The sequence below is a fragment of the Octopus sinensis genome, linkage group LG2 (assembly GCF_006345805.1).
Source record: "Octopus sinensis linkage group LG2, ASM634580v1, whole genome shotgun sequence".
Taxonomy (NCBI): Eukaryota; Metazoa; Mollusca; class Cephalopoda; order Octopoda; family Octopodidae; genus Octopus; species Octopus sinensis.
In genome coordinates, this window is record NC_042998.1 from 53,435,792 (window position 1) to 53,460,726 (window position 24,935).

General features: G+C 34.7%; 1 long non-coding RNA gene across 1 annotated transcript in view; it reads right to left on the bottom strand.

Annotated features, from left to right (window-relative positions):
* Positions 1–13,944: 13,944 nt before the first annotated feature.
* LOC118762273 overlaps positions 13,945–24,935 on the bottom strand; it is an 18,321-nt gene continuing 7,330 nt past the window's right edge. The window contains exon 3 of the long non-coding RNA XR_004998027.1: positions 13,945–14,054. This is a non-coding gene — a long non-coding RNA (uncharacterized LOC118762273). The remainder of the gene's footprint in view (positions 14,055–24,935) is intronic.

Here is a 24,935-nt window from a genome sequence, read left to right on the forward strand (position 1 = left end):
TAACTGGCAAAAGCCACTGCAGTAAATTATTTTCTGCAGTATTATTTTCCAGTAATTTAGCGCGCCAAAGCGAGGACTTTTGAAAAATAACCACAAGTATAATAGGTAGAACTATAGAAAAATCCAACTTCATGCAGACGTTCTCATGTATAGTTCTGCAAATTATATTTGAATGGATGGTCACACTGAAGATCTACAGACAAATTGCGTAAGTAAAATTACATAATCTGTTAATAGTGAAACATGTATGTGAATAATCTATACTTTTGTTACTTTCCATTTGTCTTGCTCACTTACGTTCTGGTGCTTGCTAAATTTTTCTTGAGAACATTTCTTAGTGGTAAGACCATAGTGGATCTACTTCTAGCATAAGGGTTGTCCACATAGTATATGTCCTCTCATATGTATATAATACAATTTACTGAGAGAGAGATGGACAGACAGACAGACAGAAGGTAGATACATACATACATACATACTTACATACATACATACATACAGACATACATACATACATACATACATAAATATATTGAACTAGATAGATGACATGAACATGCATCTGAAAGAGGACTTCTTTTTAATAGATCCTGTTACATCACTTCCGCTCTTTAACATCAGATTTAGTTATAAAACATCCTGCAATTTAATACTATTGAGATTTCATGTAAATGATTTCACATAATCAATTCCGGCCAACCATTGGGTAGTTGACACATGATGCAATGATTGACAGCTTCTGTACATCAGAAGAATTTGCTATCTTTTTGGATTATAGGAAAAATTATTTATAGATATTTTCAATAATTCCATAATGCTATCTGCTTCAGCAAGCATGTTGCAGAATAGTATCATAGAAGGTCGATGTATAATAATAGAAAGCCAGTTGAAATGTAGCCATAGTTTTCATCATTACTATCACACTGCCGTCTCATACATTCTACTGTTAAGTCATCAAAGAGCTCACTGTTAATGAATTAGATATTGTCAGTGGATCTTGGACTATCAAAAAGTGTGAGTGCTTCTTTCTTTAGAAAATTTGACTATGAAATGAACTGTGCTGATACTGAAAATGAAAGTAAGTGGGGAAGAAGCAAAGAAGATACAAAAATTGTAAGAAGCTGGAAAATTTTATCACATCATTTCTTGAACAACCTAGTCTTCCTCAGCATTAAATGTATTAAAAGTTACTGTAGATCAAATCACTATATTCTGAAAAAGGAGAGTTAAGTTTCTTCTAAGAACCAGCAGTAACTTTTGAAGAGGTAGAACTACTAAAACTTTGAATATCATAAGACAGAATACAATATGTGCCTTATTACTTCTCAGTGTAAGTTTCTTGGAGTCAAATAAAATATTAAAATATGAAATTCTATTAGATATCCAGAGGGCAGAAATAGTTATATTGAATAGTCAGAATAGCAAAGTGCTATTTATTCCAACACAGAACTATGAAGGGTAATTTAAAAGAATGTAGAGAAATGAATATGGAGAATTTTGGTGACCATATCCTGTTCATTTTCTAGAGATAAAAGCAAATTTTTGCTCTTGTTGTATGCTGTAGTCATGAAATGCCAATCAGTCTTCACTGGAACAAAAAACTGTATTGTATCATGAGCATGCACCAGATTGTTTTTGTACTCATGAAAAGTCAAAAGAAATCATTGATACTGCTTCACTTTATGGAAAGTAGTAGAAAGAAATCTTATAGAAAATAGAGGTATCCTTGATAAGGCTTCCATACCAAATCGAAAATGGCATGATGTTCTTCACAAAATTCTCCTTTGCATAAAATTTCTAGTAACACAAACCTTTGCATTGCATGGTTTATCAACATTCTAGAGCTATTCCAAGTTGCAAGTTTGAAGTACCATGACAGAATTGATTAAAATTATAAAGGACACTATCTTTATAGATATCCCTTTTTAGATATTGCTCCCGAAGGGTTTTCTGTATATTATCGATTAAAACAACTCCCCAGAGGACTTACGTTATACTTAGGTTATAGTATGATGTTCTTTGTTATCTAAGATCTGGAGAACAAATCTATCTGAATATGAACAATATGCAACAATTTACATATGATTATGTATTTTATAAACTGGTTTATGGATATTAACTTATCTTATGCAAGTAACTATTGTATCATGCCATTTTAAAATTATTTTCATTTGAATTTCATGATCAGGAAAGAGTTGTGAATTTGTTGGTGAATTAATGAGATAAAGAAGCATTCTCAATTCTGATCTCAAGATGTGACAAGAAATTTCAATAATGCTAAATATGAGTAAGGCATGGAAAGAAAATATCAAATATTATCAATTCCTTTATTTCTACTTAATGAGAAACAAATCCATTTCAAAATCAATAAGCAATTGTATCAGTAAAAGAGCTCTGAATGCCTGCAAGTAACAAAGATAAAGATATATCAATAATATAGAATGACTCCAGATCTCTCAGAGAAAAGATGAACTGCCAAATATTACAATACATATTTTAATTTGTTAATGAATTTCATTCTCTATAAAGTTTATCCTTCAACAAAGCTAATAATCTAACAAAGCATAATAGATCCACTAGCACCAATGTATGGTGAGAGGTATTAAATAATAATAGTAATAACAACAATAATAATAATAATGACGATGATGATGATGATAATTCAGTCAGTCTTTCCATATCACTTAGCTAAGGAAAATGAATGCATAACTGTTCCTCTCTCACCTGTTGTAACACAAGAAAGTATCAAAAACAACGCAGAATTAACATGTTCAACAAAATGGTTTGACATCAAGATTGCATATTCAATAAAGTATGCATGTAATCATTATCATCATCATTGTTTTAACATCTACTTTTCCATGCATGCATGGGTTAGATAAGTGCATTTTGAAACAGAGTTTTCTATGGTCAGATACCCTTCCTGTTGCTAAGCCTCTACTTGCTTCCAAGTGAGATAATACAGACAACAAACAGCCTGGACATGTCTACGTAGAGAACTGGAAACAAATAGCATCATCATCATCATCGTTTAACGTCTGCTTTCCATGCTAGCATGGGTTAGATGATTTGACTGAGATCTGGCAAACCAGATGGCTGCACCAGACTCCAATCTGATCTGACAGAGTTTCTACAGCTTGATGACCTTCCTAACGCCAACCACTCCAAGAGTGTAGTGGATGCTGAGAAATTAGAATGACAAATAAATAAACAATTATGATATGAACTTCATTAGCTTACAGCTGTTTCTGCTATAAGAGGCAATGCACTTATAGTTAAATGCTTGAGTATTACCCTATAGCCTCATCAGACCTTCAAAACAAAGTGAAATTTTATTTGAGGGAAAAGGTATGTAGACAGGTTTTACCTTAGTAATCTCCCTCTGCCACTCAATTAGACACTTTCCCTCCCGCAAATAATTGCTATTTCTTCCAACAATTCTATAGCTATTATCCCTGAACTTTGACACCTATACACAAGCCCAACTGACTACCCTTCAGTTACTGTCTATCCTACCCCTCTCAAATCTCCATCTTTACTATCATCTCCCTTAATACTCTCATTATTAATCCCCTCCTTCTTCTTGAACTAGCTCTCTTATCTCCTCTCCCCATTCTCTGTCTTAACACTCCCCATAATCCCACCAACGCTTCTACTTTACTTTCTGTTTTAGAATGGTTTTTAAATTTGTGTATGTGTGTGTGTGTGTGTGTGTGTGTGCACGCATATACATATTTCTATGGGTGAATGCATATACTGTCATGACTGCTGCTTCTGCCTCTGTGATATCATCTCATTTCTCCAACTCTCCTATATTATTTACTAGCAGTATCGCCCGGCGTTGCTCAGGTTTGTAAGGGAAATAACTATAAAGCATTTTTAGAGAGTTATAGCCAAAAAATAGCAAAAAAATGGAAAAAAATGATGGTAAATTTTTTTTGATAGTTAAAAAAGGTGGAGTTGCGTCCCCTACACAGTTTGTGGTTTGTGTTCCTGATTCTCGACCCCATGTCGAATTTATCGATTTTTTTCAGAACTGGGGGAACTTTTCAAAATTTTCGCTGCGTTAGTTTTGAATTATGACATTGGGCTATGTGTGTGTCAAGTTTCATCAGAATCGGTTGAAAGCCGTGGTCAGGGTGAGGGTACAAGCAAACAGACACACAGAAACACGCACAGACAAACTGCCGTTTATATAGAGAGAGATATACCTCTTGTCTCTTATATCACACCTTTATTTCTTCTCATTGTCACAGCAATATATATATATATTCTCTTATATGTTTCAGTCCAATGACTGTGGCCATGCTGGAGCACCACCATTGTAATCATCTTTCCACTTTCCACCCTTGTCGGAGCGGCTTCTGGTGAAGGATGGAGTTCGATGCTACTGAAAAGGTTTAACTTGTCGTCCCTGGGTGGACTCGAACCACCAACCTTTTGGTTAACAGCAGAATGCACTAACCGATTGCCCCACAAAGACAACCCCACAGAAGGAGTGGCTGTATGGTAAGTAGCTTGCTAACCAACCACATGGTTCTGGGTTCAGTCCCACTGCGTGGCATCTTGGGCAAGTGTCTTCTGCTATAGCCCCGAGCCGATCAATGCCTTGTGAGTGGATTTGGTAGACGGAAGCTGAAAGAAGCCTGTTGTATATATGTATATATATATATATATATATATATATGTGGGTGTTTGTGTATCTGTGTTTGTCCCCCTAGCATTGCTTGACAACCGATGCTGGTGTGTTTGCGTCCCCGTCACTTAGCAGTTCGGCAAAAGAGACTGATAGAATAAGTACTGGGCTTACAAAGAATAAGTCCCGGGGTTGATTTGCTCGACTAAAGGCGGTGCTCCAGCATGGCCGCAGTCAAATGACTGAAACAAGTAAAAGAGTAAAAGAGTATATATATATATAATGTGGGGGGTATATGTATAAATAGAAAGATAAATAAATAGACAGATAAACATGGATAGTTGGATAGTAGTTGACAGCCAGTGTATTCTCACTAACACCAACATCTTAGCAATAGTTATCAAGGAGTTATTTATTTCAAACTAATTTACTAGAGGTAAATCTAATTCTAGAGAAAAATTTCAAAATTGTTTTTACATATACCCTCAAATAGTTTAATGTTCCATTATCGATAAAAGCATTATAGAGAGAATTTATTTTTACCTAAGAAAAAAAAAATGCATATATGCATCAAACATTGGAATTTATGTAAACCTAAAATTGTAATGATGATTTTAACCTGAGTCTTATGGGATTATCAAACTGCATATTATTTTTAATCTTAAATATGCATCAAAGTTTATGTAGTACTACATATGACTATAAATTTATAATCATGAAATGTATACCTGTTTCAAAGAAATATATTCCCTGGCATATAATACGCATACATAAAATACATATATGATATGTTTATTTTTCTTTCTAAGAAGCTCTTTAAAAATCCTGTACGTGTTACATGCAAATTTTGAATTCTTCAAAATTTTATCTAAAACTAGTTTTCTGGCAAAAAATAAACAATTTCCTGAAAAATTTTGTTTGTAAATTGTCTATTATGATATATAAAAAAATTTCCATTACTCTTCATAAAAGAGAAAACTAAGAAGCGATAACAAAAAGATAAAGTGATTGTAAATATTTTTGTGTTCTTCACTGGCTAAAAATAATATGGCTAAGATATAATTGTTTCTGTTTCAGCAGTTTTAGATCAAGTTGAGTCACTTGCTGAACAACTACATCTCCAGTATCTTCTTTTATCTTCTTTCACTTGCTTCAGTCATTAGACTGAGGCCATGCTGGGGCACCATCTTGAAGAATCTTAGTAGAATGAATCAACCCTAATATTCATTTTTTAAGTTTGGTACTTATTCTATTGAACTCTTTTGATGACCTGTTATGTCAGAAGGATGTAAACAGACTAACACCGATTGCCAAGCAGTGGTGCGGGACAAGCACAAACTCAGAGACATGAACACATACACACACATGCACATGCACACACACCCACACACACGTCAGGCTTCTTTCAGTTTCCATCTCCCAAATCCATACACAAAGAAGATACTTGCCAAAGGTACAACACAGTGAGTTTGAACCCAGAACCACATGGCTAGGAAACAAACTTCTTACCTCACAGCCATGTCTGTACCTATATATGTGTGTGTGTGTGTGTGTGGTGTGTGTGTGTGTGTGTATAGTGGAGGTGTGTGGCTTAGTGGTTAGGGTGTTGCACTCATGATTGCAAGATCGTGGGTTTAATTTCCAGACCAGGTGTTGCGTTATGTTCTTGAATAAAGCCCTTCATTTCACGTTGCTCTGCAATCATTTTGACATTTGACATGTGGCACCCAGTTGCACCTGTGCAGGTAATGTTGATTTGATGGAGGGAGTGGCCTTATGTCTAGACAAACGTTTGATCACTATAATCAAATCATCTGTGTGATTATCCGGTAAGAAACTGTCGAACCATCATATGTCATCCAACAACATTACCAAACAAAGCCTGGAATATCAGCAACAGCAACCAATCATTTTCATTGATTTTGTCAAGGCATTTGACAGCACTTACCAGAGTTCATTGTGGTACATCGCTCGTGACTTCAGCATTCCTGAGTGTTCCATTGACACCTTTCAGTGCTTTTACTATGAGTCTAGGTGCTGCATTCAAACAGAGATGGGCTACACTAACTAATTTGCCATTTAGACAGTGTCCAGTAAAGGTGTATTCTATTCTTTCTCCTTTTTCTTACAGCAATCAACTTTGTCATGGGTGAGGTGATGCACCAACGTGGAGTTGGGATTCTGTAGTGTGGGTCAGGGTGCCTGACTGACCTCGACTTTGCCGATGACATTGTGCACCTTGGAGTGACAAAGAATGTCATTCGCACAATGGCAGAGAGATTGGAATGGGAGGACTCCACATGAGTGAAAACAAGACGTAGATCATGAGGAATGGATGTCGATGGGATCAACAATGGCATCTCTTTGATGATTGGACAACACCAAATCGAGGAAGTTGAGAAGTTCACCTATTTGGGCAGTGTTATAGACAATGAGAGAGACATTGAACACAACATTGCCTGCCGGATTAGAAAGGCTTTGGCTGCCTTTCAAGACTCAAACCCATCTGGGCAGGCAGAGCGATCTCCAGCAAGACCAAAATGCACCTCTTCAACAGTATCACCTTACTACTGGCAGTATACATGGTAGAAACGTGGAAGACATCAACAAAGACCACGCAAAGGCTCAATGTATTTCAGCTACAATGCCTCTAGCAGATACTGTGAATATCATACCAGGACACATCACCAACGACAAGATACATTGCTGAACAGATACTCTTTTTAAAAGAATATTTTTAAAACTTTTCTTTTAATTTTGCCAAAATTTTATTGTTTTCCATACTTAAGATTTGAAAAAGTCTTAATGATTGAAACCGGTACTGCAATGATTTTATAAAATTATTTTAGCATTTTCTACCTTGACTTTTTTTCCATATATATCAACTCATGTGTTCTTTTTCACCCCCCTCTCTCTCTCTCTCTCTCTCTCTCTCCCTATATATATATATATATATATATATATATATGTAACTACATGTGGATTGTTGATGATTTTTTCCCTCCATCTTCCTTTTCTTTTGAACTTTCCTCTGTCTCCTGTTTCTGAAGAACAGCTTTTCTCAAAACGTAAAACATCCTTTCTTTCCTTCCCTAGCAAAGTGGAATACACATTCACTCTCTGCACATGATTTGACTCAGAAAGTTTTGAGGAACCCATTGACCTAATTTGCTGACTTTCCTGATGGCACACAGGTGTCAATGAATGGTTAAATGACCAAATCCAAGCTTCTCTGCTATTTCCTCAACAGTTACGATGGGATTTTGTCCCACCAGGGTTTGCAGGACATCCTCGTTGAGCTTTACAAATTTTCTAGGCTGTAGCTTCCAGCTCAGAATTTCTGAAACCACCGTTGACACTGGCTTATGCTTATTGTCCAATCCCCATGCAGTGTATTAATATTCCTGGCACTTTCCATTGCATTGTTACCTTTATGGAACTCATAAAGCGAAATATGCTGACTATGCTCCTTTGTCACTTCCATTATAGTTTTGAAACCATAATTGTTAAGGTCGAACTGCACTTTTCAAAACTTGCACTAAGGATAAGGGCAAAGTAAAATTACTCCCTGCTTTTATAGCAAGTTGATGCAGGTAGTTTACCCTCCCCTCCAATTTTTACTTCATGCAATTGAAAAATAGGCATTATTTATGGGATGACCCAATATAAATATATATATATATATATATAGTCAACAGGTGAGATTCAGAGATGCTCAGTGTAGAAAACATGTAGTAGTGCTTAAATGATTTGGACTTACACTTTGAAGTCTTAATCAAGGAATAAGTCTGTGGGATAAAGAGTAGGTATAAGAGGAATCCAGGTGAGCTCATATGGAGATAGTGTTGCAAATAAACATGCTTGAGGTTGATGTATAAAATGTACATACATGCATATGTACATGTAGATTTAATATATAGGGATATGTGTATGTGCATGTATGTATATTTTATATAGCAAGCCCAAGTGTGTTTATTTGCATCACTATCCCCCTCTCTCCATACATATACACACACATACACACACAAATATATATATATACACACATATATACATACCCATATATGTATTTATATGCACACACATTTATATACACACATACACACACACATATATTCACATATATATATACATTTATAGAATATGGTATCATACACACATAGACATGTATTTACATACGTGTGTATGTGTGTGTGTGTGCATACATGGATCTGTGTGTATGTGTGATGAATAAACCCAGCATTCTGTTGTTAGCATTAACTTCATAGTTACAGCTATCAATAAATTATCTATTTCAAGCTAATTTACCTGAGGCAAATCTAGTCTAAAGCAAAACTCAAAATTCTCTTCGTATATATATCCTCTAATGTTTAATGTTCCATTAAGTGTAAAATATTAAGGAGAGTAGTTTTTTCTCAAGAGAAAAAATACATATGCACTGGATTTTTAAATTACATATAGGCCTATAAAAGTATGAACATGATATTTATATGTGTTTATATGTGTGTGTGAGTGTGTGTTTCTACACATATGCATATAAACATGGATGCGCACACATACATATGAGGGAGTGCTGAAAAGTTCCTAACTTTAAGGGTATCACAAAAAGCCTAGCTAGAGGCTCAACCTTCCGAGTTCTACGAGGCTTAAAAAAATTAAATAACCACTGAAATAAGTGTGAATCTGAGAAGGGAATATGTTGAATAAAATCATGATTAACTGATCCTACTGTATTTTCTTTTACCAAAAGCCAGGAACTTTTCAACACCCTCTCATATACATATTCATTTTTTCTCTTTTATTCTTTCACTTGTTTCAGTTATTTGACTGCAGCCATGCTGGAGCACCATCTTTAGTCAAACAAATTGACTCCAGGACTTATTCTTTGTAAGCCTTGTACTTATTCTATCAGTCTCTTTTATGCCAAATCACTAAGTTACAGGGACATAAGCACACCAACATCGGTCATCAAGCGATGGTTGGGGGACAAACACAGACACAAATACATACACATATATATAGCCCAAGGCTATAGTAGAAGAAACTTGCCTAAGAAGCCACATAGTGGGACTGAACCTCGAGCCGTGCAGTTGGGAAGCAAGCTTTTTACCACACAGCCACTCCTGCAAGGGGGTACTGAAATGTTTTTGGTTTTAAGGGTATTGTGAAAGGTCTGGCTGGAGGCCCAACCTTCCAAGTTCTTTTACAGGGTTTAGAAAAACTGGAGGACCACTGCAATAAGCGTGTGAACCTGAGAGAGGAATATGTTGAATAAAACCATAATGAACTGATCCTCATGTATTTTCTTTTATCTGACACCAGAAACGTTTTAGCACCCACTCCTATATATATGCTTATATATATATACATACACATATATATATTTTGTTACATCATATTTATGTAGAAGCTTTGTAGGATGCTGTTTAAAGCTCATCCACATCAACAGTTGAAATGCACATGGTACTTGATTTACCTGAGGAATTCCTTGGTGTCCATAGAGTTTATAGAGACAAAGCGGAGACAGAAAACGTAATTCAAGAGATTCTTTATTCAAATCCACTTCAATTATTTTGACTTATTCTGCACCTGTAGTTGAGTTTGTGATACATTTATTCTAAAAAAATTTTAGAAAAATGTTACAAAGGTTTAAAGTTTGATCATTTTTATCCAATCAGAAAACAAGATTTGGAAGCGATGCATTTTGTGCATGATTGCTGTGTATCATAAAATGATACATTAGAAGATGAGACTTTAACCAAAATGAAAGCAATTCATGAGAGTTAATACATATAAAAAGAAAGTGTGTCAAAGAGTATGGTAAATATATAGAGATAGATAGATTGATGGTAATAGAGAGTGGGAGAGCTGTCAATCTAAAGTCGAGTTATTTCTCATAAAAAATTATATTTTTTTATTATCATTTATGGGTGACAATGTGATTTAGATTTTGAAATCAAATTCATTTTTCATTACTGAACCTTTTAGGGTTAAACACACATACTTAACCACATACAGTTGCATTTACATAATAATATGTGTATGTGTGTGTGTTTGTCCCCCCACCACCATTTAACAACTGGTGTTGGTTTGTTTACATCCTTGTAACTTAGTGGTTTGACAAAAAGAGGCCAGTAGAATGTGTACCATACTTTAAGAAAATAAGTACTAGGGTTGATTTCTTTGACTAAACCCTTCAAGGTAGTGCCCCAGTATGGCCACAGTGAAATGGCTGAGACAAGTGAATTGATAAAAGAGTAAAAGAACTATCTTTATACTTCCATTTTACATTATCGTTGATGGGATTTAAACAGAGGTGATCAGCAAAGACAGCCAGTTACAAGTTACATGTGATTGAAAGTGTTGAGGCAATCAGCAGTAGGGCTGTACTTTTTTGGTAAATGCCACCAGCAATCATAACATCAAAATAGAGAAAAATAAGAAGGGTTACTGAAATTTTGACTGTGCACAAAACACATCTTTCATAATTGCTTATTGACCTAAATTAGAAGAACGACTGGAGACATCAATACCTTATCATAGAAGATCTAGTATTTCTCTATCAAGCAAGAGAATAATTATTCAAAGCAAGAGAAATTAGTAAAGACCTACAAATAAATGATTTTAAATATCTGACTTTATGGTGCCACAGGTTAATATAATGAAGTTGTCAATGATGATAGCAGTGAAAATAAAATTGAAAACTTTGAAAATGATAGGGATCATGATAAAAATTAAGCTACACATCCTTAAATAGAGCAAAGGTATTCAGCATATTTTGTTTTTTGTGAAAAAATTTTCTTTTTCTATTTTAGTAATATTTTATTTTTACTATTTAATTTTCCTTATCCAAAATTCTGAAATGCCAATATTTTTTTCCCAAGTTTTGCATACAATTGCTTACAAGTTCATCCATCTCAAATATGTAGAACACTACATATATGAAATGGATTATAAAAAATAGCAGCAGGAGTTCTTTTTTACCACAGTGCTATCATGAGAACAAAAATTTGTCCTACTCTCTTTACTCTTTTACTTGTTTCAGTCATTTGACTGTGGCCATGCTAGAGCACTGCCTTTAGTCAAGCAAATTGACCCTAGGACTTATTCTTTGTAAGTGTAGTACTTATTCTATCAGTCTCTTTTGCTGAACCGCTAAGTGATGGGAACACAAACACACCTGCATCAGTTCTCAAGTGATGATAGAGGAACAAATACAAACACACACACACACACACACACACATGCATAACACACACACATATATATATACGACAGGCTTCTTTCAGCTTCTGTCTACCAAATCCACTCACAGGCTTTGGTCGGCCCAAGGCTATAGTAGAAGACACTTGCCCAAGGTGCCACGCAGTGAGACTGAATCCGGAACCATGTGGTTGGTAAGCAAGCTACTTACCACATAGCCACTCCTGCGCCTATTTATGTAGATGTAAGAATGCAAATGAAAAGATAAAATAGTAGAGGAGTGAGGTTGGAGGAACAACTGCATAATTACAGTTAGTTGAAGGGTTAGAAAGTTCATGGTACTTCACCTTTTACACTCTGACTTTATTTAAAAACTTTCTACACTCTATTTGCACATACACACACCATTCTGTTGACATGCAACATATGTAGCTACAGACGTTGCTATCATACTGATATTATTATAGTTGTTGTCATTTGGTAATCCAAAAGACTATTGGTTGATAGTGGTGGTGGTAGTGTTGGTTGTATCAGTTTTGGTATAGGTGGTAGTAAAAGCAGTGGTCATACAATTTTTGTTAATTGTATTTTTGTTGCTGTTTAATCTTAAATCGTTCCTCACTGGCATAAGATAAAAGACATTTTGTCCAACTTTCAAAACACACTAGACTACCATATCATTTAATGGGATAGTCTTTTATTTTAAGATGGAATTGCTTATATTGTTCGTATAATTTTTGTAGTTGTTGTTGATCATTAAGGAGTTGAGTAGGTTGAAAATATCTACATCTATCTATCTGTCCACCTATCTATCTGTCTATCTATCTATCCATCTCTCTTTCCATCTCTCTATCTCTAGCTATCTGCCAGTCTGTCTATCTATCTATTTATCTTTTTTTTTATATTTATATACACACACACATATATATATATATATATGTATATACATATATGTGTGTGTGTGTGTATGTGTGTGTGTATGTGTGTGTTTGTTATGTGAGTGCGTGTATGTATGTATGTAGACTCATATGTGTGTATGTATGTGTTTTTGACTGTCTTTTCCAGTCATCTGTTAATGGAAAATGTCCAAATGGAAGTGAACAATTAAGATAAAAGAACCATTTACCAAAGAAATAATAAAAATAAATGAAATCGCTTTTTCAACTTCTAGATACAATATATATTGGACTGGATTCTGGAAGCTAAAGCACACTTTGAAATTGCATGTAAGAAATATATATGAATGTTATATCACGTTAATCATTTTTCCTTTTAACATCGTCTTTAACATGTGTGTCTTGTGAGACCATGGCTCTGTAATTGGATAGGCTTAATTTAGTCTTTGTTTTCAGAGTGTAGTGAGGAAACTGGATTGCTCTCTTTATGGTGCAGGCCTAAACGCAGTTGTATGTTTGACTAGTTGTTACTTAAGGAGCAGTCTCTCTCCTCTCTATATCACTGGTAAACTGGCAGAGCTGTTAGTGTATCAAAAGAAAGCCTTGTACTTGTTCTAACATTCTGAGTCCCATTCCCACTAACTTCACCATTTTCTTCCATCTTCTTGGAGTTGATTACAAGAGTACCACTCCAAGGAAACAACATTAGCAGAACTGAAAGAATGTTGGACTGGGTGTCTTACAATATTTTTGGGGGTTGTCTGGAAAGTTCATGCTGATTTTTTAAGGAAAGAAAAAGGTCAATAAATACTTGCCATTACATTTTTAATCAAACAAATATGAACCATTTTGTGGCACAATGTGTCTATCTTTCCTTTAACTTGAAAATACCCTCTTCCCAGAATTGAGGTGGTTTCATGGCAAAGAATTCATCAAGGTATCTTTTTACGTCATTCAAGGAATTGAAATTTTTACCATTAAGACTATTCTGCAGAGACCTGAATAAGTGGAAATCCGAAGGAGCAATATCTGGTGAATATGGAAGGTGGAGTAACACATCCCAGCCGAGCTGCAACAATTTTTGTCTGGCTCCCAAAGCATCAAGTGCCAAAAATGAACTTTTTTATCTTCCATTTTAAAGGGGTACAGAATTAACACAGGTTATAGGAACATAAACCTTCTTCCACGAAAAAATAGCTTAAACTGTGCTCTAAATGGAGGTGTAGTCAAATCCTATTTTATGGACTCAACCATGTTCTAAAATAAGTCGAAAGATAAGCTGCTATAATTCGGCACTTACTTTCCTGACAACCCAATATCTGGCTCTCTGCATTCTGAGTTCAAATCTCACTATACTCTACTTAACATGTACACTTAATTTGTCATCTAGTTTAACATCTTGGTTGTCTTCCATGGAGTCCACTCTGTTGCAAGTATTTGAGCCTGGTCTCCAATTTGAGGATACCTTACTCTCCCCTCCCCTCCCCTCCAGTCTTAGAAGCCCTGTAAACAGTTATGGGCACTGCCTTCCAATCTGACTTTCTGATAAAAATATTAAAAAAAGGAGGGAGGGGCTAATGTCAGTACAACTTGGTACCTGTGTCATTGCAGGGGTTGCCAGAACAAAGTTGAAACCAACAGTGAACAGCCTTAATAATTCCAGATTCCAATTTATTGTTGTTTAAATTAACTCTGATACTTGGCAGGCCCTAGTATCAACATAAGAAGGTGCTTTTATTGACGCTTATATTGGCAAAGGCACAGTTGACTACAATGGAATTATTTGAAGATTTTCTGTAAAGATCCAGAATAAATTTCACTAGGCATTTTATCCAGTACTCTAACCATTCTAACATCAGTTACCCTAAGCATCATTGAAGATATACTCTATCCGACTATCTATTCACTCTGTCTTTCTATCTACTGATATACATACATACATACATACATACATTACATACATACATTACATACATACATTACATACATTACATTACATACATACATTACATACATACATACATACATTACATACATACATAACATTACATACATACATACATACATTACATACATTACATACATATGTACATTGCATACATATATACAGACAGATAGACAATATTATTTATATATAAAAGTGATTTGACTCATTGAATTGTTTTTAATATTATATGTCTTTAGATATGTGATGAATAAATATATTTTACATACATCTTTGGTCTTGCTAGAGACAAAACAACCCCTCAGATGCTGGTATCAGGATACAATACACTTAAAATACTTTGTGTACTAGTTGACTATAATAAGGGCATCCAGCCATAGAATCCAATCCATAAATTGGTAATGTATGAGTTGGATGGAGGATAGTAACTTTGAATAAACGGTGAATTGTCAGTCATAAGAATATTGAATAGAATACCACAGTGTGTTTTAACTCTCTGTGCTCTGAGTTCTAATTCCACTGAGGTTAATGTTGCTTACCATCTTTTCAGGGTTGATATAAAAAAAAAAAAGGGTACCACTACTCCAGGTGGGAACTGGCAGAACTGTTAAAGGGTCTGACAGTATTCCTTGCAGCCTCTGTTCCATTTTGCCATGTTTTGACAGCTATGCTGTGGCAGTATTGGTACTGAATGGCATCAACCCAAGTAGGCAGGATTTCTTTTGGATAAACATCAGTGGACTTCGCTGTTGTCAATTTTGGTTAACGGAAACCTCAGATAAACATTGAATAAGAATTGACTCCGTGTGCAACTACCTACTCCATCTATCATGCTACCATAGAAATCTGGACATAAAGTTGTGATGATAATGACATTTTACACACAAAGATTTATGTATATATCACAGAATTAAGATATTTGCTTTGTTGGTTTAGTATATGCATAAAAAAAAATTACTGGATAAGTGTTAAATCAACATCTTTGCTACATAAATATATCATTAATGAACATAGATTTTTTCTTGTTATCAGTAAAACTTATATTCTTCAAGCTGGATTCTGATATATATATATAAACAGAATCATTGTGCAGGGAACTCAAGATAAATACTTGGTAACATTTTTACTGGATTTCTTTAACATATGATGCCTCTATCTATCTAACCTATCAATCTATCTATCTATCTATCTATCTATCTATCTATCTATCTATTTTTCTGTCCGTCTGTCAGTTTGTTTGTCTGTCCATCTGTTCATCCATCTGTCTGTCTGTATATACATATGCGCGTGTATGTGTATATATGTGTGTCTGTATGTATATATACATACATTTGTGTGTGTGTATATATATATATATATATATATACATATAAAAGGATTAACAAAAGTTTATATATAGTTCTTACATGCATTTCATGATTATATGTGTGTGTATTCATCTATCTATATATATATATATAAAGGAAGCATTTATTGAAACATAATCTGATTACATTTTAAGTGAAATGAATGCATCTCTTTCATTTTCATTGAGTTTTTTTATGTGCATTTCTTTTTTCTTTTATGTATTATTACAAAACATTTTATTTGGTTTCATCATACTGTATCTTGGATTATTCATTATCACTTGATATTCAGGATAATTTTTCCTGGTGAAATTAATGTTTATTGCTTCATGTATGTGATACAATATTATAATAATAGAGAACATGCTGCCTATGCAAAGAAGCAAATGAATTACATCAAGTCATTAATGATAAAACGGAAAGAAGCTTTATCCAAAATGCCACTTATTTTCACCAGATACGCCATTTTACATAGTTGTGTGTATGTGTGTTTGTGTGTGTGTGTGTTCTCTTTGTTTTATGTGTTAAGATCATGTAGGAGAATTTTTATATTTTTTTTCCTACCTTCTATGTTATTTTATTGTCAATATTTTGCTTGCTGTCAAACAGGAAGACAAAATATGAATAAAGAAAAAAAAAATACCCAAAAACTCAGAAGCATAAAGTTATATTTGGAAAAGAACTCACATATTTGCATTGGCCATATCAGAATAACAGATTACAGAAGTAATAAAATAACGTTGACATTTTGCAGATTTTCCTATTGGTTTTTTGGCTTTTTTACTATTTTCTAATATTTGAAAAACTTAAGTGAAGTAGAATCTATTGTAGCAATTTATATAATTTTACAGAATAAATGCAGTGAAAATTGTCAAAGTTTATAAGAGTTCTTCATTTTTTACCCTTCAAGCAGAATTTATATATCTAGTTTGATAATAATAATATTTCTGTTCTATGCAATGATCTACTCAGAGACAATTTGGTTGGTGCTTTATCTTCATCACAACAACAATACAATGTATGGAAGCCTTTACGTTCAGTGAATGCGAAATATCACATTGTTAACCTTTGCTTGATGAACCACAATAATTCACACAATCAAGAGCAAATGTCATAGAGCAAGAGGCTGAACTTCTGACGAGATATGTCAGCGATTCTGTTTCAATTCCTGGATGAGACCATTTTCTTTACTGAAATAGCTAGGGTGAAGCATGGAATTTTTCCATTATTCAGTAAATAAAGTATCTTAAGTAGATAATGGTGGAGGCACATAGCCTAGTGGTTAGAGCAGCAGATTCATGGTCATGGGATCGCAGGTTCAAATCTCAGACTGGGCGATGTGTGTGTTTATGAGCGAAAACACCTAAGCTCCACGCGGCTCCGGCAGAAGGTAATGGCGAACTTCTGCTGACTCTTTTGCCACAACTTTCTCTCACTCTTTCCTCCTACATCTGGCAGCTCACCTGCGATGGACTGACGTCCGATCCAGTTGGGGAACCTATACGCCAAGGAAACTGGGAAACCAGCCCTATGAGCCAGGGATGGCTCAAGAAGGAACAAACAACAAGTAAAAAATTTGTCACAAAGAGGGTAATTTTTGTAAAACCGAACAAATGAAAGATACATTATCATTTTAATGTCCCCTTTTCTATGCTTGCATGGCTTGGATGGAGTTCACTGAGGCAGATTTTCTTAAGTCAGATGTCCTTCTTGTTGCCAACCTTAACCAGTTTATAAGTGAGATAATCTTTCTCTATGGTCAAACATACTTCCACAAAGTATTGGAGGTGATTGATACTGCTTATATGACTGACACTCATTTATGGTTATCATGTAATATCAAGACCAGTAGGCTCAAATACACACACACACACACACACACACACACACACACACACAATCAGCTTTTTTCAATTTTCATCTACCAAATCTGCTCAAAAGGCTGGGGCTATAGTTGAAGACACTTGCTCAAGGTATCATGCCATGAAACTAGAGGTACAGAGTAGGTCATAACTCATTCAATATATATTGCACATTTCAAAAACAAAACATTATCTCTTTCTCTTTTCTCTTTTACTTGTTTCAGTCATTTGACTGCGGCCATGCTGGAGCACCGCCTTTTTAGTCGAGCAAATCGACCCCAGGACTTATTCTTTGTAAGCCTAGTACTTATTCTATCGGTCTCTTTTGCCGAACCGCTAAGTAACGGGTACGTAAACATACCAGCGGGGGACAAACACACACACATATATATACATATATATACGACAGGCTTCTTTCAGTTTCCATCTACCAAATCCACTCACAAGGCTTTGGTCGGCCCGAGGCTAGAGTAGAAGACACTTGCCCAAAGTGCCACGCAGTGGGACTGAACCCGGAACCATGTGGTTGATAAGCAAGCTACTTACCACACAGCCACTCCTGCGCCTTATATTTACGAAGCAAATAATAATAATAATAATCCTTTCTACTAAAGGCACAAATGGCCTGAAATTTGAGGGGAAGGGACCGATCAATTACATCGACTCCAGTGTTTCACTAGTTCTTAATTTATCAACCCTGAAAGGTTGAAAAGCCAAGTTGACCTCGGTGGAATTCGAACTCAGAACATAGCAATGTAATATAGATAGAATGTCAAATGCTTTGTTGCATGACTTTTAGCCCACTTCATATTTTATACACATTTTATAAAAATACATCCAACAGCTTAGAGAAACAGACCGTTGCTTTTGATGGAAGCTCATTATGTATTGGAAAAGTTCAAATTAGTTTCTCATGGTATCCCAAGTACAAAGTCCCACCCTCACCAATGTCATAAACATTATCATAATCATCATCATCTTTACTTTGCTATGTTTGTAGATTATTACAGTGCAAACTTCAAAAATCAAAAGCTACTCATTTTTTCAGTTAAGTATTTCTTTGTTGTGGAGGCGCATGGCTTAGTGGTTAGGGTGTCAGCATCATGATTGTAAGATTGTGGTTTCGATTCCTGGATCGAGTGACGCGTTGCATTCTTGAGCAAAACACTACATTTCACGTTGCTCCAGTCCACACAGCTGGCAAAAATGAGTAACGCTGTGATGGACTGGCATCCTGTCCAGCTGGAGAACACATATGCCATTGAAACCGGGAAACTGGGCCCATGAGCCTGGCTAGGCTTTAAAAAGGCACATTTATTTATTTTATTATTTCTTTGCTTCTGTTGACCATTGGCTATATTCAACAAAATCCATTCTATTGCAAATATGCAGGCCAAGTCTTTTGTTTAAGGATAAGTTCCTCTTGCTTCCCACAACACTTGGAGGCTTTCAGTATGATTCTATGTAAGAACATTTTTTTATCAAATGAAGTTTCCAAACACTAATTTAATGATAACAAAGTTAAGCTTTAACAAAATTCCTCTAAAATCTAGATTATTTTTCAAAATTAATTGGAACACACAGGCAGCATATTTTGCAAGAAATCTTATCACAAAAGTGTTAAATTAACCCTTTTCTTATTGCATTTCTGTTGAAACACAATGCCTTTGTTTCCATTGATTTTGAAAAGAATTAAATAAAAAATTCTTAGTTTTTGGAAAGTAAATTAGTTTGAAATTTCAGTCTTCAAAACAAGACTTTTGCATTAGAGAACCATGGGGTAGTCTCAGGTGGGTTGATAACAAAAGAGTTTTAGGCATTTAAATTTCCATAAAGAATGTAAAACTGTAACCAGTACCAAACTTTATTACAAACAGAGGAAAGAAAGTTGAAATGTGCTTCATGTATTTTACATAACCTGATATAAAAGAAAGCTTTGTGAAATAGAACAACACAGGTGTGGCTGTGTGAGTAAGAAGCTTACTTCCCAACCTTGTAGTCTTGGGTTCAGTCCCACTGTATAGCACCTTGGGCAAATGTCTTTTGCTATAACCATGGGTTGATCAAGGCCAGGCCTAGGGATGCTGGTGCCTTGGACAAGCTGAACTGTAGCATACACAAGCTGATGGTCGTGGAAATTTCCTTGTCTTTGTCACACCCTCCTTAGCATGCCCTAGCACATGGTGCACCCCGGGCAACTGCCTGAATTGCTGGTACCTTGAGCCAGCCCTGGGGTTGACCAAAGTCTTGTGAGTGCATTTGGTAAACAGAAATGGAAACACATATATCCTTTCTATTATAGGCACAAGGCCTGAAATTTTGAGTGAGGTGGGTTAGTTGATCACATTGACTCCAGTACTTGACTGGTACTTATTTTATCGACCCTGAAAGGGTGAAAAGTAAAGCTGACCATGACAGAATTTGAATGCAGAACATAAGGACGGACAAAAAGCCACTAAGCTTTTTGCCAGCATCCTGTTTCCACTCACACACACATATATGTATGTATATATAAAAAACTTTTTCAATTCCCAAGCGTTATACTAATACATCTGTTTGTTTTCTACACCACTTGTCTTCGTCTTTTGTTTTTTTCATGCATTCTCCCCATGAACATTCAGTTTTGACTGACAGAAGTCCATCACCATAGTAAAAGCATATAACAGGTGACTTCCTCCACAGAAAACATATTAAAACTGTCTCATGATTATGTGTAGATGAAGCTGGGCAAAACATACAGCTATGAAAGCTGTTCTAATAATTCTTGCAAATATTTGAAATTTTCGCAACTATACAACCCACTGTAGCATGGAAAAAAAAGGAATTTTATAAAGAGCTTTAAATGAAATTTACATTAGATGTAGATAAATTTATTTTTATAAATGTTTTGGTGAAATCACATCAAATCATTATTGAAAGTGTGTGTATGTGTGTATGTATGCATGTGTGTGTGAGGGGGAAATTTGATAGTGAAGAATAAATATTGATTGATGAGTTTATTTATTGAATGATTAGTGTTGTTAGAAATGATGATCATGATGACAACGAGGAGGCAGAAGAGGAAAATGATATTGGTGGAAGGGGCTTGTAGTTGTGTTAGGAGAAACAAATTTTAACTTCAATATATTGGGAACTCTCATATGATTCTCAGTTTTTTTTTTTTTTCTATTTTACCAAATTCTTATGTCTGGTTTATTATGGAGCTCATAGCTCAATGCTAAAAGTACAGAAGATATAATTAACATTTACAACCAAAGAAAAGCTTCAGCAAGATGTAATTTCAATGTCAACTTATCTAATAAATGTTATTATTATTTTACTTATCTATTTATTTCGTTCTTTATTTATCAATTTATTATTATTATTATTATCATTATTATTATTATTATTATTATTATTATTGTTATTATTATTATTATTATTATTATTACTATTATTACTGTTGTTGCTGTTGTTATCATTATTATCATCATTATTATTTTTATTTTTATCATTATTATTATTATTATTAATATTATTAATATTATTATTATTATTATCATCATCATCATCATTTATTCATTTATTCATTTATTATTATTATTATTATTATTATTATTATTATTATTATTATTATTTTATTATTTTTGCTGCGCAGTTAAAGTTATATATTTTCCATTTAAAGTCGGATATTGGTAACTGAGGAAAAATATATCTTTTTTTAGTTTCCAAACTAAAATTCATTATTGATAGCATAGTATATAGAATATAGAAAATGTGATAAATAAATGAATAATATAACACTGTAAATAGTTTGCAAAAAGTCATTATTTTTTTATGATCTCATTAAAAAAAAAATATTCTTAGTAAAATTCATAGATTAAGTTCCAAACTTTTATCATTTTTTATTTCTGTAAAGTTATATATGTATATATATATATTTTTTCTGCTGTCCATGAAAAGATATATGTGGATATGATTATAAATTATATGATAAAAAAGTAATATACTGGTAATTTTTGCAAAGAATGTCATCATTCTATTTTTATAAGGAGCAATCTGGAATATGCTATGCCATATATGCATGTGTATGTACATGTCTGTGTGAGTGGATGTGCTTGTGTACATGTGTGTATGTGTACATATGTGTAAGTATGTTATATATATATATATATATACGTGCGGGTGGCACGTAAAAAGCACCCACTACACTCACGGAGTGGTTGGCGTTAGGAAGGGCATCCAGCCGTAGAAACACTGCCAGATTTGACTGGGCCTGATGAAGCCTTCTGGCTTCACAGACCCCAGTAGAACCGTCCAACCCATGCTAGCATGGAAAACGGACGCTAAATGATGATGATGATGATGATGATATATATACACATACATACATACATACATACATACATACATGCATACATGCATACATGCATATATATATATATATATATATATATCATCATCATCATCATCTAATATCCATTGTCCTTGCTGGGATGGGTTGGATGGTGTGACCAGAGCTGGCAAGTCGGAGACAGGCAGGGGAACTGTACCAGACTCCAGTCTAATGTGAACTACTTCACTCACCTTCTATTATCTATCCATTTATCTATCTATCTATTTATCTATCTATCTATCTATCTATCTATCTATCTATCTATCTATCTATCTATCTATCTATCTATCTATCTATATCATCATCATCATTTAATGTCCGTTTTCCATGTTTGCGGGGATTGGACAGTTTGACTGAAAACTAGTAAACTGGAGAGCTGCACCAGATTTCAGTCAGATTTAGTTTGATTTCTACAGCTGGATGCCCTTCCTAACGCCAACCATTCCAAGAGTGTAGTGGGTGCTTCTCATGTGCTACTGGCATGGGTGCAAATTATGAAAAACTGGCATTGGCCACAACTATGATGTCACTTGGCTTGACAGCTCTTCCCAAACACAGTGTATTGCCATATGTATATGTATATGTATATATATATATATATATATATATATATATATATATATATATATACATACACACACATACAAGATGGTGCAAAAATAGGCTAGCAGTTGTATATTATATACAATTATACAATTTTTGCACAACCCTGTATATATATACATACATACATACATATATATATATATATATATATATATATATATATATATATATATATATATATGATATATATATGTTGAGAGAGAGATACATACACACATAACATAGACACCACAAATATATGTGTGCCTCTCTGTGTGTGTGTGCATATATATGTATATATATATATATATATATATTATATATATACACACATACACACACACACATATATATATATCAACATCATCATCATCATACATATTTTAATTTTCTCTGATAGTCTGGTACTTAAGCATGGGAATTACTACTTCAAACACTAGAATTGCCTTTCAGTAAAAATATAACCATTTGTTAGATCAATGTATTGAAAATAGAGTGCATTATTCAAATCCTTTGTTAAAAATGTGATGTTCTTTTGTCTTATTTCATTTGTTCCAGTCACTGAACTGTGGTCATGCTGAAGTTTTTTTTTGTTTTTTGATATCTACTTCAGTACTTTAGTACTTAATTTATCCGTTTTTCTAAGAAAATGTTATATAATAAAATATATATCCCAGAGCTGAAGCTGTAAGTGCAACAAAGTATCTCAAAACTGATTTTGCAGTATTTGGTTTTAAGAATGTCAGTAAATTATGCTGTGCTTGATTCTAATATCTGAGACCCCCTTCGGTCATGACACAGACCATGGGATTGCACCTTGAAAGTTACCCTCCCAGGTACAAGTCTGGGCAAGGTTGTTTATGGAAGACCAGCAGTCGCCCATGCATACTGGCCTTCCCTCAGTATTACCCAAGGGAAAGCAAAGGCTGATACAGCAACTCATTTCTACAGCTGTGTGAACTGGAGCAATGTGAAATAAAGTGTCTTGCTCAAGAACACAACACACAGCCCGGTTCGGGATTCAAGCTGACAACCTCACGATTGTAAGCTCAATGCTCTAACCACTGAGTCATGCGCCTTCTGATATATGCTTATTAATAACTAAGGATATTGTTTATGTCTCTCAGTACTCTGTCACACTATAGATTCACTTGCTTCTGAATTGCATCATTTTTAGAAATATTTTTTGGGTATTATTTCATGGCTTATCTGCTCCAAGTACCTCAAATTATGTGTGTGCATCTGTGTGTGAGTATGTGTCTGTCTGACTGTCTGTCTATCTCATCATCATCATCGTTTAACGACATGGGTTGGACGATTTGACTGAGAGCTGGCAAGCCAGAAGGCTGCACAAAGCTCCAATCCAATCTGGCAAAGTTTCTACAGCTAGATGCCCTTCCTAATGCCAACCACTCCAAGTGTGTAGTGGGTGCTTTTTACGTGTCACCAACATGAGGTCCAGTCAGGCGGTACTGGCATCAACCACACTTGAAAGGTGCTTTTTATGTGCCACCGACATGATCTATTTGTTTATCTATCTATCTATTGCATGTATTTATGAATGTATGTATGTATGTATGTATCTATCTATCTATCTGTCTATTGCATGTATGTGTGTATGTATCTATTGTATGTGTGTATCTATCTAATGATCATTTTCCTCATCATCATTGCAGTTGATGTAGTTGTCAACATCGTTGTCATTGATGTCATCATTATCATTGTTGTCATCCTCATCCTCGTTTTGTCCTCATCATCGTTAGCATTTTCATTGTAACCTTTTCTATTATTGTCATCACTGTTGTCACCCTCCTCCTACCAGCTTCCTATGCTAGGAAGAGTTGGATGGCTCATCAAAGCTGGAGTCAATTCTTCCTTGAGTTACTAACCTCGTAGACTTAACCAGTGGAGTATGCCTCAGAATGATCTCAAGGCCTGGATACCCTTCCTGATACAAACCTCTTTACAGATAATGCTTGGTGCATATTTTGTGGCACCAACACTAAAGGAGTTGTCATGTCCTTGACAAAACTAAAGATCCTCCTCCATTATACTGTTTTCTTCTTTTCTTCTTCTGCACCCCCCAC